General features: G+C 36.9%; 1 protein-coding gene across 11 annotated transcripts in view; it reads left to right on the top strand.

Annotated features, from left to right (window-relative positions):
• Positions 1 to 12553, top strand: part of mdga2a (MAM domain containing glycosylphosphatidylinositol anchor 2a) — a 349723-nt gene that overhangs the window by 252813 nt on the left and 84357 nt on the right. The window lies entirely within an intron of this gene.

Below are 12553 nucleotides of genomic sequence, written 5' to 3' on the forward strand. Positions count from 1 at the left end.
ACTATGCTTGAAGTGTTTTGGAGGTTTAATAAAAATGTTTTTGTGTAAATGTAGGTGGAGGTTTCGTTGTATAGAAGTACGTTGTATATCGAGGTCATTTGATGTCAATTATTCAGCTACACTAGGCAACTTTTAGCCCTCTAGCAGTTAAATTTTAAACTGTATATATGTGTCTTGCAGAAGAATATTGTTTTGTTTGTGCTACAGCTCTGTTTCCCTGTATGGATCAAGGTGGTTTTGAGTAACAGGAGGTATGCATGCTGTAGATACAAAGCATTTTCCCAGAGCGGATGAATGAATAAATAATGCTTTGTTTGTTTTACAACCAGTGATTCTCCAGAGGTTCGCTATTTTGCATGGTCCATGGTCAGTTTTTCTCAACTGTTGTTTGCGACAATCATGCAGCTTCACCATGCTATTTCCACAATATGCAAATGCCAAAGTGGCAAAGTAAAGATAGAAGATGGACTACCTTTTAGGTTTATGCTAATCTCTTTTGGAGCTTGACCACTCTTGTTTATTGTAATTGCATTTCTTAAATTTATCATTTTGGTGTGCCACAAAGCCAGACACATCTGTAACAACAGGCAACTTAGCATTCATTCAATCATTTTCTTTCGGATTAGTCTCTATTCAGAGATTGCCACAGTGGAATGAACCGCCAACTATTCTGGCATGTTTTATGCAGAGAATGCCCTTCCAGCTGCAACCCAGTACTGGGAAAAACCCATACACAATCATTCACACACGCTCATACACTATGGCTAATTTAGTTTATCCAATTTAACTATACTGCATGTCTTTGGACTGTGGGGGAAATGGGAGCAACCGGAGGAAACCCATGCCAACACTGGGAGAACATGCAAACTCCACACAGAAATGCCAATTGACCCAGCCAGGACTCAAACCTGTGATCTTCTTGCTGTGAGGCGACAGTTCTAACGACTGAGCCACTGTGTTGCCGCAACTAAGCAAGTGAATGCGATTTTCATTTTCGAATGTACTGCCTCTTTAACAGCATCCGTCAGATCTCCCTTTGAAGTGTCCACATATATGTTACACATCGCTGCACGTGGTGGTCGTCTAATGACAGAGACCAGCTCTTTAGCAAAGCCATCATTTCCTGCTCAGCAGAAGCCCAACTAGCATAAGCATTAGCCGCTGCGAACGACCGACTGTATTTGATGACTCATTCTCCACCACTCCAACTTATGTCATCTCTCCCTGCTTGATAAAGGCCGTTTCCTCCCTCTCCATCACACACAGAATGATTGCAGTCGAATAGTAGTGGGGGGGTCCAGAGGTAATCCTAATGCTGCAGTCATTACTTGCAGAAGTCCAACGCACAAATGTATGCCAGTGGATAATGTCTGCTTATGTCTGTGACAGCTAGCGCTAGCACTGCGGGGGTGGAGACAGACTGAGAGAGAAAGAGAGAGAGACAGAAATATGGAGAGAAATACAGAGGGAAGGTGGGATAAAAGATGCTGAAAGAGTGAGGGAGGAAAAAGAGAGAGGTGCGATGATGACAGGTCAAGAGACAATATAAAGTGCGTACAGATAGAGCGAGTATGTTTGTGTGAATAAGCAGGAGAGGGGGGTTTGTTGTCCATCAGAGAGATTGCCCTGGATTTGGCTCCGTCAAAGCGCTTCAAATCTGCATTACTCTGTTATATTGGTAATAAAATGAAAGTCGGCCCTAGCGTCACAGAACAAATAGTGCAGAGGTTAATGCCTGAGGGCCATCTGCTAACTTACCCTTTTGGATTTTCTCTTATTTTCGCTGGCATTTAATCAGAATAATAACATTTCTGGACAGAATTAAAAGCTAAACAGTGGAAGCTCATTTTTTGGACGGTATATACATCCATCTGGACTATGTGGACTGTTACTTTGGTTTGACTTCTGACTCGCTTAGGCTCGTTTAATTTTTTATTATGTCAAGGAGGACAAGAAGATACTTTAGTAATTAAACATGTAGTTCGTACAAAATACTTTAAGGTTTTTTGGATGCGGTTTTATTACGGTTTATCAATTATTGGTACATTTGTCATACAACATAATGCAAATGTATATACAGATGAAGTCAAAATTATTAGCCCTCCTTTAAATCTTTTTTTTTCTTTTTTAAATATTTCCCTAATGATGTTTAACAAACCAAGTAGTTTTTCACAGTATGTCCAAGTTGTACAATATTATTAACCCTATTTAGGTAATACTTTTTTTCCAGCTGTCTACAGAACATGAATTAACATGAAATGACAAGAAATGACAATGGTGTAAAATATATGTGTAATTTGATATTACCTATTATTTACTATAGTATGTTTTTTTTTTCTAGGAGCTTGTGTGTTTAAGTTGAGCTCATTTGTTTTTATTTCTCTATGAGTCTCAACTGAAATCATAATTATGCTGTTTTAGTTTGATGTTTTAGGTTGAGCGGTATGGTGGCTCAGTGGTTAACACTGTCGCATCACAACCAGAAGATCGCTGGTTCGAGTCGCATTTTCTGTGTGGAGTTTGCATGTTTTCTTCTTGTTTACGTGGGTTTCCTCCAGGTGCTCCGGTTTCCTTCGCAGTCCAAAGATAAGCACTATAGGTGAATTAAATAAATACAATTGGGCGTAGTTTGTGTTTGTGAATGAGTGTGTATGAGTTTTTCCCAGTACTGGGTTGTGGCTGGAAGGGCATCTGCTGTGTAAAAGATATGCCGGAATAGTTGGTGGTTTCTTCAGCTGTGGTGACCTCTAAAATAGAGAGTAAGCAGAAGGAAAATTAATAAATGAATGTCTACAGAACAAACCATATTTATAGAATGACTTGCCTAATTTTACCACTGTTTCTTGCCTGGTTAACGTAATTAACCTAGTTAAGCCTTCAAATTGCACTTTAATCTGAAAATTAGTATCTTGAAAAATATCTAGTAAAATATCATTTACTGTCATCATAGCCAAGATAACATAAATCAGTTTTTTAGAAATTAGTTATTAACACTATTATGTTTAGATATTTATTCATTTTCACCCACTTTTCCGGGGCCGGGTTGCGGGGCTGCAGTCTTAGGAGACTGAGGAGAAGTGTTTAGAAATATGCTGAAAAAATCTAATCTTCTTTAAATTCAGCACAATTAAACAGAATTTGGGGGAAATACAGGTGTTTTAATAATTCAGAAGGGCTAATAATTCAATAATTCAGACTTTAAATGTATATTAATCATACTGAAGCTATTTTTTATGATCTGGGTATGTATTGACAAATTATTATTGTCAAACATGCTAGGATTGTTAATAAGATAAATTTGTTAGATTCAAAATGACTTTTTCCTAGCTGGATGCCTCTAATGACAACAGGCTTGGAAATGCCATATCTTTCAATTAAAGATGTTTTGAAAAACCTGTTGCATATTGTGAATAATTCACGAAACCGTTGATTGTGAAATGTGAAGAACAGTTGAGGATTTTATCTGTCAGCCGCTCTGGCACATCATTAAATATAAGCTTTAGCCCTGCATTTCTAATCAACATATTTTTACTGCCAAGGTTTTCAAGGTGCAGGTGCTTCACATACGCTTGACAGAATCACAGTCTGACTCGCCAGCGTGATCCTACAACATTATCACTGCTGTTATTGACAGACAGACCAGCTATTCAGAACACACCTCATTCATTGCAGACAATGATTAAACAAAATTTTAAGTAGATGGAAGAAGTGCATTTTTATTACAAAGTATCCATTCATGTACGTAAATAAGCAATATCACATGAGTAGTAGTGTGATTATGGCTGTATAACGGCACTCGTGGGAGGCATCCTTAGTGTCCCACCAATGATGATATACAGCCATATCACACTGCTACTCATGTGAAATTGTGTTATACAATAGTTTGACAGAATAATCCATATGTATAAAAAAGAAAAATAAACACGGAGAGTCTCAAAATCCTTTCGTATGAGGAACTACTTTCTTCTGCCATTTATTCACATCTGCAGCTAATGTCAGAACAGCAGAAAGCGTTCCTAATTCACCATCATCACTTTAGAGCTAGTTTTTGAATGATTCTCTTGCAAAATATTTAAAGTGATGACAGGTGATTTTGCTCATATTTTAAGATTATAAGACTGAACGACATGGAATGCCATCAGTCTACAGAGATTTCCCAGTATTTCTCTGTTGCTATCAGGAGATCACAATAATTAATAATTAAAAAGCCAAAGCCATGCAAACACTTATCAGATTACTGTTGTGTTTGCTATACGGAAAAACGCTAAACACATGCAGGCATTTCTTCTTTCTTTCTGTTTACTGAACTAGTCTGCAGTAACAAAAACAGGAGACTCATTAGAAACAAACAGATGGCCAACCAGGATTATACAAAGTGTGGCCAACACAAAATACATACATTCCTGATATGAGTCTTAACTCCTACTCAATTTGCAAAAGAGAGAGATTGACTTTTTCTCTTCTAAGGGCTTATTATCTCTATTGTCATCTTGTGGATGGTCACCGTCTTTGCTACGCTCAGTAAGAAAGACTGATGAATGGCAACAAAATTATAAATATTTAAAATAGGCACTGTCCTTATAAATAAACAGCATAGATGCAATCTAAACAACTACATTACCACCTAAAAAGCCTCAAAAGTACATCATGTTGTCCAACAGCAGCAATATTTGTCAAACTGCAGTCCTCTGCTTGCCACTATATGTGGACGAAGTATTAGAAACGAAGTGAAAAGGCTGTACGATTTCTGATATTGCAGAATATCGCAAGGCTATCAGCCAATTGGAATCGAGAATCAGACAGAACTATTGTATAATTGTATATACTGAATATAAGATGTACATATAATGCGCCATTCATCGGAAAATCTCATTTTCTCTAGGTCATCAGACCTTTCATAATCTTTGGCTCTGTAGATATTAAAACAACTCCGTGAAGGACAGGTATACAGCATAGATTAATCTGTGTCATATAAAGGTCATAAATCACATATAATGTTCACCACCCATGTAAAAAAGCCATGTTTTTGATTGATCTCAGCTATCTCTTTCTATTCTATCATTCTTAGTTCCAGTAAGTCAATCTTCCCCCTTTTTACATGCACCTATACATTGACCTATTAAAATGGGTCTATTCTGTATGAAATGAAGCACTTGTGAATAGCTTAACAGTTATATGTCACATGACTCCTGTATGAATGTGTCTTCATGAATACATTTCTGACAGTCATTCAAGCACCATACAGCTGCAGTATAACTTTGCATTAGCTTTTCATTGCCATGGATGAATTTGATCCCTATAGAAATTCTGCTCACAGCTTCAATGATAACCAAGATTACCTCAGCATCATCCCCTCCGCATATATAGTTCTCAGCCTTCTGTTAGTATTCAGTTTAATTGCTCCTCAAAACCACAAACTCGCTCCAGCGCTTGGGCCGACTGCCACTGACCTTGAACTCCTGCTCTGATGGAACACTAGGTTGAAAATGAGCCGCCTGAGGACTTTTGAAGAGCAGCAGACCATAATTTGCGCGATGCATCTGCGTCCGGGTTTGCAGATGAAATCTTGTCTGCTTATCTGAGCTATTGTTGACTCTGGGTTAAAGGTGAAGTGTGTCATTTCTTTGATGTTCAAATGCTGTCTCGCAGCTTATTTACACAAACAGCTCTTAGTAAGCATTCATGGAATAATTTGTGCAAACACTCTGGCTCTCCAGCTCTATAGCACTGTTGATTAAAGTCCAGAGCACAGAGGAAATGAAGTTAGATTTGGAAATGAAGCTACTGCGCGTAAAGTTGCAATTATGAGACTAAATTACAAATTTAATAATAAATTAAATAATTTACTTTGCATGGACTATAATTTGCATATGTAAAAAAAATAAAATAAATATGTATATGTATATGTATATATATATAGATTGTTTTATCTTTGCCATGATGACAGTATATTTTACTAGATATTTTCCAAGATATTCAGCTTAAAGTGCCTTTTAAAGGCTTAAGTGGGTTAATTAGGCAAGTTAGGCTAATTATTTAGCCAAGTTATTGAATAATGATGGTTTGTTCTTTAGACAATCAAAATCTTTGATTGCTTAAGGGTGCTTATAAAATTGACCTTAAATGGTAGAAATAGAGTTTTAAAATGTAAAAACTATTTTAAAATATTTAAAAAGAAAAAATATTTAAAAAGAAAAAAATCAAAAGAGGAATAATAATTTTGTCTTCATCTATATATGTATATACAGTCACTTGCCACTTTATTAGTTACATATGTCCAACTGCTCATTAATGCAAATTTCTAATCAGCCAATCACATGGCAGCAACTCAATGCATTTAGGCATGTAGATATGGTCAAGACGATTCTGCTGCTTTTCAAACGAGCATCAAAATGGGGTAGAAAGGGCATTTAAGTGACTTTTCACGTGACATGGTGGTTGGTGCCAGATGTGCTGGCCTGAGTATTTCAGAAACTGCTGGTCTACTGTGATTTTCATGCACAACCATCTCTTGGGTTTACAGAGAATGATCTGAAAAAGAGAAAATATCCAGTGAGTGGCAGTTTTGTGGGCGCAAATGCCTTGTTGATGCCAGAGGTCAGAGGAGAATGGCCAGACTGGTTCGAGCTAGTAGAAAGGCCAACAGTTACTCAAATAACCACTCATTAAAATTGAGGTATGCAGAAAAGCATCTCTGAACGCACGGCGGATGGGCTATAGCAGCAGTAGACACCAGGTGCCACTCCTGTCAGCAAAGAACAGAAAGCTGAGGATACAATTTGCTCAAGCTTGGACAATAAAATTCTATTATCCAAAATTGGACAATAGAAGATTAGAAAAACATTACCTGGTCTGATGAGTCTCAATTTCTGCTGTGACATTTGAATGGTCCGAATTTGGCGTCAACAACATGAAAACATGGATCCATCCTTTCTTGTATCAATGGTTCAGGCTGCTGTTGGTGGTGTAAGGGTGTGCGGAATAATTTCTTGGCACACTTTGGGCCCATTAGAACCAATTGAGCATCATGTCAATGCCACAGCCAACCTGAGTATTGTTGCTGACCATGTATTTCCCTTTATGACCACAGTGTACCCATCTTCTGATGGCTACTTCCAGCAGAATAACGCTCCATGTCATAAAGCATAAATTAACTCAGACTGGTTTCTTGAACATGACCATATGTTCACTGTACTCAAATGGCCTCCACAGTCACTAGATCTCAATCCATTAGAGCACCTTTGGGATGTGGTGGAATGGGAGATTTACATTATGGATGTGCAGCTGACAAATCTGCAGCAACTACGTGATGCTATCCTGTCAATATAGACCAAAATCTCTGAGGAATATTTCCAGTACCTTGTTGAATCTATGCCACGAAGGTTTAAGGCGGTGCTATAGGAAAAAGGGATGTACCTAATAAAGTTGCCTGTGAGTGTACATCACAGTTATAAAAAACAAACTTTGCATTCAGCAGGCAAGTCGTAAATAACAATGAGCTACGTTTTGTAAAACAAAGTAAAAACATGCTTACATGTCATTATTTAAGCAGCCGTATTTTTGTTTTATTTGCTTATTTTTTTTACATTTTCATTTTGTTCTCTGAGCTATAAATGAAGCGTTAATATTTAGCCAAAATATTTTATTTTTTTATTTGATAAAAATGTTTATTCATTCCATAGTTAATTCTTGTCTTTAATCGTGACACAAAGTGACACTAACTGTCTTCTATTTTTCCTGATCTTGTTCTTCTCAATAATTCTCTTCCCTCCTCTCTTCCATCTGTCTCTCATAATAAAATAATAAAAACATTGCCATTGACCACCTTTCCAGTGCCACTCAGAGAACTTTCTCTGGCCGCTGTCATTATGTCAAGGTGTGCTGCAATGGCTGTCCCTTTGTACAATTTCACTGTGTCTGATGCAATTACGCGCAATTCAATGCTCAGTCCAGAAATAACTGCATTTTTATAATGGACAGAGAAAATAACTGGACACAAAGGCCTGAAGTTTTGGAAAGTGAGGCAAAAAATCCAGTGTCCAGACCAAATGGCAGAATAACTGGAGTATTTTGAATGCACTTAAACCCAATTAGCTCCTGTCACTTGTCAAGTGTTGACACGGACGCCGTGCCTACTACACAACATCCCTACCGTTCGCCAGTCATGGGGTTAATTGAATTCATTTTCAGAGCATGTACCGGCAAAAAAAACTAGCCATCCATAATTAAGTACATGCCGATTCATGCAAGACGGACAATGATTGCCACAAAACCAATGACTGTGACCAGAATCAGAACTTCATCACATGTGATTTTGTAGGAGGCGAACAGCTGCAGACTTTAAAGGTCAATTGGCACTCTTGTCGTTGCTCACATGTGCTTGATGGGGTCTTAGACAATAAAAATGGAGGAAAACGATAACAGAAAGGGAGAGAGAAATAGAGAAGGTATCAATTGAGCATATATTGTCATTTTCCAAGAAGCGGTGTTCACCCGACAGCTGAGCCTCTCTCATTAGGACATGACATTTCTTTAACACTACAGGTTTTCTCGGCCTCACAGTGCAAAATGCCTGCCTTGCAGTTGCTGGAGTTTCTATTTGTGGAATAAGAGGGAGGGGGGAACTGTATTTTTATCAAAGAGAAGGTGGTGGAACTCCAATTCTGCCACGAGATTAGATTTTGATGATGGATTCTCATATCGTCATGTTAGTTAAGCAGACATGATGAATATGACTTGCCGTGCACCTTGGACTCCCAACACCATGGATCGAAGTAAGCTTTAATTGCATCTAAATGTGGCAAGGCTGACTGATTATTAATGATCTAATATATTTTAATGAAGGGATAATTGCGGTTAAATCCTGACTGTATCAACCCACCTTCTCCTCTTTCGTTTTCAAAGCGGCATGGTGAAAGAGGAACCTTCTCGGGAGGATTCTCCTTTTCTCGCTGAATTGTACTGAGCTTCATTCGTAAATTTCAGCTCTTCCATTCAAACGTTCAGCAGTAGTATCACAGATATAGTCTCAAGTTATTGGTAGTGATTGAAGCATTGTTCATTCTTAAAGAGATCATTTAGTGACAAATGAAAATCCTTTAATTTTTTCATCCTCAGGACAATCTTCCTGACTAAGATGTCACAGTCAAACACAATATAGTCACAATTATAAATGACAATTCTGGATGCCTCAAAATCAAAAATCATATGTAATAATTATTTATAATTTTATTGAATAATATAAAATAATTTAGGTGGGTGGCACGGTGGCTCAATGGTTAGCACTGTCGCCTAACACCAAGATGGTCCCTGGTTCGAGTCTCATCTGGGCCAGTTGGCATGTCTGTGTGCAGTTTGCATGTTCTTTCGGTATTCACATGGGTTTTTATCAGTTCCTCCGGTTTCCCCCACAAGTCCAAAGACATGTGTTATAGGTGAATTGGATGAACTAAATTGGCCGTAGTGTATGAGTGCAGGTGTGAATGTAAGAATGTTTGGGTATTTCCCAGTAATGGGTTGCGGCTGGAAGGGCATCTGCTGCGTAAAACACATGCTGAAGTAGTTGGTGGTTCATTCTGCTGTGGCGACCCCTGTTAAATAAGGGACTAAGCTGAAGAAAAATGAATGAATGAACAAAAGTAATTTAGTAAGACTACCAGCTTTTCCATGACACCATAAAAGTGCTCTTGCAAGCAGCAGGAACAAATATACTACAAAAAAATATCCCTACGTTGTTTGAGGATGTTTCTGGTGAGCATGTGCAGTACATATATGTGAAAGTGTGAAATATCTGTAATATTGAGCTATTTTGAACTTTGAACGTTGCATGCAAGCTAGTCGACAGTGTGCTCTACTGCTCTTGCTCTTTGCATGGTCAGTGTAGTACCAATGAATGGGTTTCATAGCGCATCGCTTTTCATGGCAAGTGACAAAAATCCACGCATTGACTATAGCTGGAAGGAGAGTAAAACCAGCACACTAAACACTGTTGGTGCTGCACAAAACATTTTGGGGGTGGGATGGGGTAATTTAATTTGTCTGTCTCTCTTTTGGCCAAAAAATTAAAAAGCCCCCCAAATTAGGTGCATTCCTAATAGCATGTTTTCTATAAGTTTATCTAAGATAATCAAATGTTTTCTATCTCTTGGCCTGAGTTGATTTGGGCTATCGAATTAAAACAAAATAGTTTTCCATAGTGAGGCTATATAGTTTATAAGTATTGAAATTCGTCTTTAATGTATTGTATTGTATTTAAAAACTTTTATGAACAAGAACCTGTGTAAACAATGTATGTTCATTAGAATATTCCTTGTCCATATTTTTCAAAGGAAAATGACTCTTACATAGTTATTTTCAATAAATCAGTTGAATCAGTTACACATTTAACCACAGTCAATTGTAGCAGTTCAACCTAAAAAGACTCATTATAATCTTCAAAAATGGCTTGGTAAGGGTTTTATGGTATTTATACATATGCTAAGGGTTGCATTTGTTTGTTTATTTATCGTATTAAACAAAGTATTGAGAACAGAAATATAACAATTTAAAAAAAATTATATCTATTTTTACATATTTAAAATTATGATTTATTCCTGTGATGGCAAAGCTTGATTGCCAGCAGCCAGTATTCTATCTTCTAATATGCAGATTTTGAGCACCAGAAACTACAATTACGAATATCATTGTTAAAAACAGCTGCTTTAATTAATACTGTTGCACATTTTCTTCTGATTTTTTGATAAAGGTTAAGTGGAAAACTGCATCTTTTGAAAACGGAAATCTGATGTAGCTTTAGCAATGTCTTTATTGTCACTTTTTATCAATTTAATGTAAGAAAGAGATCATTTTTTAAAACAATTTCATATACTGTGTAAAGCCTCTTATTAAACAATTTTGTGTTTAATAGATGTCTAATAGACATCTAAACATAAACAGCTTGGCTAAAATAAGGCTAAACTTAGGCTTTCAGTGAAAATCTAATAGACATCTACGAATAGCCCAAAACTAGTCGTCAAATAGACAGATTTTATATGTGTAATCATTTATTTCTGTATTTCTAATCTGATGACTAATTTAGTTTCGGCCTATTCTTATACGTGTATTAGATTTTCACTGACAGCCCAAATTTAGCCTTGTTTTAGCCAAAATGTTTAATGTTTAAACATCTATTAGACATTCTATTCGGCATCTTTTAAAAACAAACAAATGCTTGCTGGGTTCATTGTAGAAGTCTACATTTCCCATTTCTGCATAACATGTAATGTTACTCTCATTTTGAAAAGCTTGCTCAGCACTGCATGTTTATTTATTAAAAGAGTTATGCTAATGTGATTACATTTACTGCTATGAATAAGTGTAGTACTTTTAAAATTTTTCCATGTTTAATCTATTTTGCTAAAATAAGTGCAGAAAATGCAATAAAACCCACAGATTCCATCTGGCCTCAACGATAAGTAATTGCAACTTGGATGAGGTCTAAGTAGAACTGATGTACGCTTTGAGGAGCTGCTACACGAGTTTTTTTAGATGATGAATACTTATTCGAAGTGACAAAACACTGGGATGGCTAATATGCAAATAGGGATTCTGATGTGGCATATAAGAGCAGTGTGAATCCTCGTTATGAAGGGATAAAATTGGCATCCTGATTAGTGGTGTGGAACTGGGATAAGCGCTGGAGAATAGAGGAATATTCCTCTCCTCGGATGACACAATGCCAGTGTTCCATGTTCGATGTTCGCCTAGCATGGCATTCGAAAGTGGCTGCCAGCCTAATTAGCAGAGAACTAATTTATTCCCCATAGTATTAATTTATGAAAAAAGAGAGTATGCTCATGCAAATAGTCCTGAGTGCAATTCAAAGTACTATCACCATTCATGCATCAAACCCAGCTTTAGTCCCTAAAGAAATTCACCGGAATAAAACAAAAAACGACATTATTGCTTTAGTTAATATTGGACGCAGATTTATTAAGAGGGTTCTCTGAGGACTTGTTAATTAATAGGTTTTAGCACTCTCATCTATACACAAGCCTGTTGTTATGTTATGTCATGTAATTGCGTGTTGCACAACAGTTTCCGCACAGGTCAGAAACAAATGTTCTTGTGCAGCTAAACAATTGCAACGTCTTCACTTTAAAGTGTTGTCAACTGTGTGTAATTAAAATACTTAACAACGATTCAGAAGTGAACACAATAACAGGAAGTCTTATAAGGCTGTTGTGCCAGACAGTGAGTCTAACTAAATCATTTGACTTCATTCTGTGTTTGGTTTTAAAGAGCTCATGTTACCAAATGTTCTCAATATTTACTCATATAAACAATTATTATTTATTAAAGGTTGTTCAAATTCTAGAAATCAAAACTAACCCCCCAGTTTAAAATATGAAATATATTTATGCTTTTCTGAAATGAAGAAAAGAATTGTGATGCCATGATTCTCCTGTACACTCTCAGGGTGCATACACATCTAGGGTCCGTTCTTCGTACGTTGTTTACTCAATTAGCTGGATTTGGATATTGACCATTTGACACAATCCAGGATCGTTTCGTT

Source organism: Danio rerio, chromosome 17 (genome assembly GCF_049306965.1).
Source record: "Danio rerio strain Tuebingen ecotype United States chromosome 17, GRCz12tu, whole genome shotgun sequence".
In the NCBI taxonomy this organism is placed as follows: Eukaryota; Metazoa; Chordata; class Actinopteri; order Cypriniformes; family Danionidae; genus Danio; species Danio rerio.